Genomic DNA, 8787 nt, shown 5'->3' with positions numbered 1-8787 from the left:
GCTTAAACCATTATCATCTTGTGAGCCCTCATATTTATTGTGGGACTCCAACCTGCAGGTTAGGCCATCAAAAATAATAACCTATAATTTAATAACCTAAATAAACTATATATTTTTTAAGTACTTCTGTTCAGTTTATAGATCATATTGATAAGCTATGATCTTTCTCTGACTGTTTACAAAGAACAACACTGGGGACGTGCTTTTAAACTAAATACATCCTCTTTGAAGGCGTATGGGACAATGTCAGATACTAACTACTTGACTCAAGTTTTCTGTCTCCTGTCAATGACTTTCTCTCTGTACTGATAATATAGTCCTGTGGTTCCTCCAGTCCAAACGTCTAACAATTCACACCAATCTGCTGAACTCAGCAGGCTCGGGTAGGGGAAAATGGAGCACAACTGTGCGCCTGCAGGCTAGTGAACAGCCGAGGTTGGAAGACCTCATCCCATTCAGGCTATTCAAACTCAACATTAGACTTGTTCCTTAATTTATTTCATACATTTGAAAAAGGCATTTCTTTTAATCCCTGATAAATGCATTTTTCTCACTCAAGAGCTTGTGTTTCTTGAAAAAGCATAGGTGGAGCGTGTGCCTAGATTTCTTAAGACAAATACCAGCATAACAACTGGCTAAATCCTTTCCTGTGTAACCACTGCTGAGTCATCTGTGTTACCACAGCCAGAAGAGGCAAAGAAGCCCAGAGAGAGGAAAACCAGCTAAGCAATAAATATGCTGAACAAAGTGAAGTTATCATAGGTAATCAATTGTACATTTTACTTCCACGTCTCATCGCTATTAATCTCTTACAGCCTGGGGAATTAGAAAACCCTTTAGCTGTAAATTAACAAATCAAATGAAAAGGCTTAATCGATTACAGATGCCAATAAACAAACTTTAGGTTTTAGCATTCCCTGTGAGTAATGCAAGCAGTTTTCCAGTATAACAGCCCTTTCTATTGGTTTCCAAGCGTGATCAGCTCTCATCTCTGCACTCCTTGCATCCAACTCCATGGTACAACCTAGCTGAGGGAACTCTGAGCTGGTCTTCGCCAGAGAAATGGGCCACAGATACTAAGCAAATGGAGATGGATGGGGCTCCATGTGCAGAGCAGCAGACAAGCTGTCCCTGATAAATGGGTTTTCACCAGGACACTTGATCTCTCTCGCTCTCAGCCTAAAAAGCAATCTCACACTTTGCATGTCTGTGAATATTAACAAACCCTCAAACCCTGCACTCAAATGTCATCTATTGTGTCGCACATGGTGCCAGGCAAGAGAGACAATTTGATGGAGAGGACTGTTCCTCTTTGGGTTTGAAATAGAGTCGGGGGGAATAAAAGCCTGTTCATTTTTCGGACATCCATCAACACAGAACAGGTAGTACAGCTGTGGTTTCAAAGCCCCATGAAATATTGCTGCTGCCAAGATTCATACGGGACTCTGGCAAAGGACCGTCAGTGCTATTTTCTACAGTCTAGATTTGTTATACCATTATACTTAAATCTTGAGTATTGTCAACCCATGTGGGATTATGTGCATATTGACTGCTTTATTAATGTATTTTAGTGACTATATAACTTTATTTAATTAGGGAAGTCTGAGCATTGTTGAGTAATGTATTCACTCCAGGCTGGCCTGGGCTCACTTCAGCTTATCTAATATCCAACATTTCTCCAGACACTGTATCAGCTATCTGTGGTTGTCCCCATGCAACGAGGCACAGGGTTAATCCCACAATACCGTCCAACATGAACAGATAGGACACTCTTCAAATGAATCTATTTCCTTCTGATCTGCAGCCGGCAGCTTTGTGAATATAAGTGTGGAGGAGGGTCTTCCTTCCTCCATCCTTCTCTTTATCTCCTCCACCTCCTCTCTTTTCTAGTTCAAAGCGGCGGGTTGACCCATATGAACCATCTGTCATTACAGCAGTGGCTCACACCTTTCAGCTTGGCCCCTGGAGATCAACAGCATATGTTACTGCTGCTGTGGGCAGCAGGCTGATCTGAAGATGATAACACAGGACATCTGCAGGATGTGAAGCAGGGTCTCGTGACTGGTGCCAGGCAGGGAGATGCGATCAAGATTAAGGTGGAATTAAATCTGATATTGGGCAAAGATATTGGGCAAGACCTGTCCAGTGTACCCTGGACAGGTCGCCAGACTATCGCAGGGCTGACGTATAAAGACAGAAAATCATTCACGCTCACATTCAGTTAACATGAGCTGCATGTGGGAGGAAGCCGGAGAAGGCCCATCTAGCCTGGGAATCAAAACCCAAACCCAAGCCCCCTCTTGCGGTGCTAGCCACCAAACCACCCTGCAGCCCTAGAAGCCATAGAAGGGAGTTATTGGTGACATTGAACATAACTGATTAAAACAACTGATTCAACAGATGCACACTCCATTATGTTTCTTCCAAATTTGAAATAATTAAAAATTGTTTATGCTTTGCATACACACAAACAGCTATTGTCACTTATGACACATGTCTATTAGGTATATTATGTTGGTTAGGTTGCTACTGTTTAATCAATACAGCAACATGGCAAATCATTCAAATCCACTTAAAAAGCTGATATTCTATCTATTATTGCAACAACAAAAAAATACATTATTTAAAAACAGAGAGCTTTTAAATGATACGAATGAGACACTACTTAAGTGACCAAAGGTGAATGTGAACACCCTCCTAATCTTGGACTTTACAGCAAGTTCTGGAGAAGATGGTACTGCCAAAATCTATTAATATTTCCATCCAGCTCACTACTGCACAGAATCTGCAAGGACTGCATGTGCCCCTTGTAGACCGCAAGAACATCCACCTCCTACATAACCGCCCACGTTTCCTGATAAAGAGCAATGAGGAGCTGCTTTGCAAGACTATATGCGCATCTCTGGTGTGTATTCTTCAGCTCGTTTTTTCACAACCATATGTAACAATATAAAACCAAGGCAAAGATTTCGTAATGATCTCTTACTTATCCCATTCCTGCACATTGGTATGAAGCTATTCCTTTCACCATGTCCAGATCCAAACCAAAGCACTGACCAGAAGTCAATATAAACTTTACAAACTAAACAATATTAATATCATATTATTATATTATTATCATTAATAGCATATTAATAATCAAACTGAAATTAGTGCTCACCTGCTCATATATCTACAACCACAGGATAGAGTCACGCCCACAAACTGAAATACCTAAATATAAAAACATTCTCAAGAATGTAAGTCATTGTAGCTTGAGACATGATTTCTGCTAATCATCAAAATCAATGCACAAAGTCACTGCAACAAAATAGAGTGGTTACACATTCTTGTACACAATAATTGACAAAGGTGCTAAAATTAGCCTGCAGTAGGCAGAGGAGTCTCTGTGATGACACATTCAAATATACAAGAGGAAAATAGTTTACAGAGCAAAGTAAATCAGTCAGTTCATTGCCATTAGGGCCTTTGTGTCATTCCTCTGATGTTACACACATGAGTCACAAAGGCAGCCAGATTCTGTGGCGACAAGCTAGCTGCTTACAAATACGAACGTTTGTATGAAACTGTGAGGACAGGTATGTCTTGGAATGCCTGTGACCTGAAAATCGTGAATTCCAATCTCAAAAGCTCATTGAGCATACTGCAACATTGTTCTCACGAGTCTGCTTCCTGGACTCTGAGGAAGTCGTTTCTCTGATAAGAACGAGTGATGACTTACTTTTCATGATAAAAAACATTCTCATTGTTGACTTGATAAATCCTTTAGAGACATGTCTTGACACTGCATGATTTTTCCACTGCAAGATGCCAAATTCCAGGTGACATGGGTGTCATATGGTGCTGTGCGAGAATCCCCACTGTCACGATAATCTGGCTGGGATGCCAGATCCTGCCCTCTGCGGTGGCATTGCTACGTGCACATTTTCTGCCCTTTTTGTGATCAAGACAAAGTGAGAAAGCTATGAAGTACTATGAGAGAGTGGGTGTTTGGGACAGGACCCATCTGTCCCTGCCCTCAGTCCCACAGAGTCATCGGCCCGGACCGGGCCAGACCAGGCAAAGTCCAGCCGGACATGGTCAGCTGACACACCGGGGATTGGATGGTGAAATGGCAATTGCTCTAATTAAGCTTATGCTGTTTGACGACTTTCTCTGGATGGATTCCAGCATCACAGCATGCCGAAGGGTTGTGAGTCACGCTTCCTGAGTAGAGAGCCATGGACACTTGCTACAGGGGTGCTCTAACAGGGGTGTGTCCTATCCGGAGAAAACTGAGCCTACAGCATGGTGATAATAAAACAACACAAACCCTGGACAAGCAGGCCGCATGAACAGAAACAGCACCGCCACAGGGCTCTGACATTTCAGGAAAGCTATGGTGCTAACAACACTCTTTGTTTTCTGCCAGAAATCAACATTATGAATAGAAGCCTGTCTGGTAGTGAGACATTGCTGTGTCATTGAGCTGAAATGAACACATCAGTGTAGACATTGTCCATTTAACATGGTGACACAAATATCCTTGATTCCCGGACTCTAATATAAAATGAGAGGTGATTAAATACGCCAGGTATAATTACCATGTGCAATAACGAGCAATGGCAGAGTGATGTCAGAGCTTTTCTCTGCCAGGGTAGATTATAGATTGTAGTAATTGCGATCTTAATTATGGATGTAGCACTTTCCAGCAACATCCCTAATACCATATTTCTAGTATCTTCTTAACTCTGATGGCCAACATCAGGAACATCAATCAATATGTAATTACATTTTGGGCTTTTTAGGATATAAATTAATTTGAGAAAGACTTAATTGATAATCATGCGTTTTATTTCCAGCGACGTCAAAATGTATGATGTTTGATATGCTTCAAACAATGAGAATGTTCATTTTTATGAGCTTCACATTCCTTTATTACAGTCCCTCTTTTTCTACACGACCCCACTAACATTGCTTGTTTAGGCTAACCGAGCCCCCCACAACTAGAGATTGTTTTACTGACTGTGTCAAACTATCAAGCATCAACAGAAGGTGAAGGATGTTGTCGGAGTGGATTTGTGGGACGTACCCCTCTCTGTTGTCCTCTTCATCTGGGTTCGAGATGAGCTGGGATCCAGCGAGGGATATGTCCAGGGCAGCCAAAGGCAAGTCTCTGTAGGCGAAGCTGACCAGCTGGACAGGGGCCACGCACTGGTTGTCCTCCTCCACCTGCTGGGAGATCACCTCCAGCTCTGAGGCTCTGGCCTTGGGAGGAGCCCTATGGCGCACAGAGAGAGAGAGAGAGAGAGAGAGAGAGAGAGAGAGACAGAGACATAGACAGAGACAGAGACAGAGACAGAGACACACACACACACACACACACACACACACACACACACACACACACACACACACACACACACACACACAGATACTTTAGCTAGTTTTATTTTGTTCTGCATGTTGTCACCCCGTGTAGTGGTGTTAAGTCTTCAGCAAAGAAGACTTAACACCACACTGCAAGGTTGTACGGCAGTGTGCTGTTTATTTGAATTAACCAGTGCACCTGCTTGGAAAATGCTCCAGGTAGCAGAGTGTGATAATAACTACTGGGACTATGATTAATTTTGATGAATGAAAACAAACATGGTGTGAAATTCCTTGTTTGCAGTGTTTTCTGGCACCCTCAGCAAGGGCATATTTACCTGGCAAGGGATAACAAGCTGATTTGCAGAGCATGAAGTGAAGTATCAAGCCACAGTCATATGGAAATATCAACACATTAATATATCTATCTATATAGCAACTTAAATGATGAATCATGTATACTTTACATTCTTCATTGATGTTTGGAATGATTGCTATTCATCACTATAGACTGACACTCACACTTAAAACTTGCTTGAGATGAATGATGTATTACAATCAACAAGTTGGTGCATTTCCTTTTTACCAGCAGTTACCATTTTGAAAACTCCCTGTTGGTGTAGATGGATCCTCCAGAAACTGATATTCCAGAATTTGACACTCTTTTTACAACATTCATTCTACAGCATTTGGATTTCTGTAAACAGACTTAATGATCAGGTCATTATTTCCAGGTAAATACTAATACCATGACTGTTTTCACTGATGGTTCACCTAAGTTTCTATACAGAACAATTAAATTAATGGAAACTAATGGCTGCTTGAAATCAAGGTAAAAGCCTGTCAAAACATGCAAAACTAGCAGCATTATCCTCTGGCCAAATTGTTCTTCAAATGGGATAAAGGGCTCAAAAAAAGCCTTTTTTCATTTTGATATCTCCACTGTATTTTCTTCATGAGGTTTGTTATATTCAACAGAACCAGATACAGTGTAATTGTATCTTCCTTTGAGGTCCTGAAACTTAAATGTGTAATGAGGACTATGATCCTTCAAGCTCAGCCAATAGCGGACAAGGAGAAGTCACCCTGGAACAGGAGTCTCGAACGGCGTGGCAGCTGTCCCAGTGCAGCCAGTGTGGAGACATCAATAACTTTAGTGCTTAACAGTGGAGGAAGGCATTGATTACAATACAGAGGGAACAAAGACCATTGGCTTGGTGAATTCTACAACCTCTGTGCTGGAGGTGAAACTGAGTGGGAGGAGACAGTTAGTAAAGATCACTGAGCAGACCCACCTTCCTGTTAAATGTTAATGTAGGCAGGCCTGGAAAGGAAAATAGGTATTTTTCCTTATTTCTTGACTAATTGTGCTTTAATAGACTCTCTTGAAAGGTTATTTTGTTATTCTCACAGAAAACCAAGAATCACTTGAACTATATCAACTTAAAAGGGCACAATAGGGCGATGAAACACAGACTCTTATTCTTGTGTCCTCACTAAATGCCTTGCCTCTTTTCACGATGCATATCCTGTGTTGTTTAGCTTGAGGGTCAAATGGCCATTTACATACTCACCACAAAACAACCCAGGGTCATCTGTGGACTTGGCACCTCTGACACACCGCAACAAGGACGCTAATCCGTCGTGACCGACACAAACTGTTCAGTGCATCAAAATCACATTTCCAGACAATCACAGAATGGGCCAGGAGCCATTATGTGCAGGGTCCAGTGGAGTGGCTGGTTGCCATCTTGGGGAGGGAGTGGAGGCTTCACATCTGACCACACTGCTCCCTTCAACAATGTAGGCAAGGACAGCCAGTAGCATGCTAAATTAGTCTGGGATCTTTTCAGAGGCATGTGATATTAGCAGCACCAAGAGGAAGCAAAAAGGTTAACATAGAGCATGCATGGCTTGAGGGGGAATCTCGCACCCATGCAGAATAAGAGCTAAGGCTCATCATGAAGCTCAAAAGACAAACAAAAAAAAAGTATAACACCCTCTATTCAGAGAGACTCTCCAGTAACATATTTCTTGAAAAAACATACAAGAGTGCTTTTTTTAAAACTTCAATAGGGATATCTTCATGGCAATATTCAGTGGTTCCATAGATCTGGAGTTTAAATTAATCTCACTTGTAATCTATTCTAGCCTCCGATTTCTGCAGCCGTCTGTGAGAAAGGTACTCAAATACCACTTAAGTTCAATACTGCTGAACACAACAGAAAGTAAAACTATATTATATGTATTTACTTTGAATGCTAACATCAGTGCAGACAAAGGAGGTTCAAATGCAGAATTGAGATACATCAGGAGGTATTATGTTAACTTCAGGCCTGTAGCTGGGGCCGTGTACATGTTAGTCGAAACAGAGTCTGTTCATAGTAATATGTAAAGTTAAGACTAAAACTAGTGTTCATTGAATCGTTTTTTTTTTTTTTTTATGATTGAAGACATTTTAAATTCCTCATGAATGTGTTCAAGTAATGTTATTTTGTATTTTCCTTCATACTTTTTTTTTAAATATGGTTAAGACAATTTTGAGATGACTGACATCTGCACCTAACGTTTCTTTGTATTGTGTTTGCAGATAATAGTCTTTTGGGCTAAAAGGTAGTTGTGGCGAGTCGGAGTGGTCTTTCGTTCAAATTCTCTACAATTGCTGTAAAACTGCCGTCATGTCCCACACACAGCCATTCAACATTCGGCACTCAGGTGTGACTATACAGAGCAGCTATACAACTTTATTTGGATAAGTAACTGTTAATAGAGTCAAACTAAATATTGCAGCAGCTTGTGTTCATTATAATGTGATGCACTCCAACACAGGACAACAAAAACAACAACAACAACAGTATAGCTATTATATCAAGGTGATAAGGGATGAGATTGGTGCCTGTCTCTTAAATCGCCGATTGAGCAATACATTCTCTGCTCCTGTCACTTCAGTAAAAAGTGCCTTCTCAGCATGAACGGGTGGTTTGCAGAGGGCATCAGTATCATTGTCATTGAGTGCTCACTTCCACGGTATTTCTGGCCAGCTGTCAACATCCCAGCCGCTCTTTCTTACCCAATGAGTTTGTATACCGACACTTGACTACTACTTGGTGCACAGCAATCCACTGCCCCGATAGGATCAGGAAAGCGGAACCAATGGGCCAAATCACTTATATGGGCACCGTCCAGACTTCCCAGCAGCAGTAGCAGCAGCCCTGACACAAGCGCCCGACACAATGCTACATTTGTAAGATCAGATCTTTTAGGCAATGCCTGCTCTTTCAAAGTCCACGGGGAAATTACAGCAGTTCACAATTCCACTGCATCAATGAAGAGTGAATGTGTTGTGTTGGTCTTTGGAGTTTTCTTTGTACTGTTAATAGAGAAAATGCTTCAGCTGTCGTTTTATGTCCCTATCGCCTCAATTAAGAGGCAGAGAAA

The sequence above is a fragment of the Cyclopterus lumpus genome, chromosome 6 (assembly GCF_009769545.1).
Source record: "Cyclopterus lumpus isolate fCycLum1 chromosome 6, fCycLum1.pri, whole genome shotgun sequence".
Classification (NCBI taxonomy): Eukaryota; Metazoa; Chordata; class Actinopteri; order Perciformes; family Cyclopteridae; genus Cyclopterus; species Cyclopterus lumpus.
The sequence above is the reverse complement of the archived record's forward strand: the minus strand, read 5'-3'. Positions refer to the sequence as shown.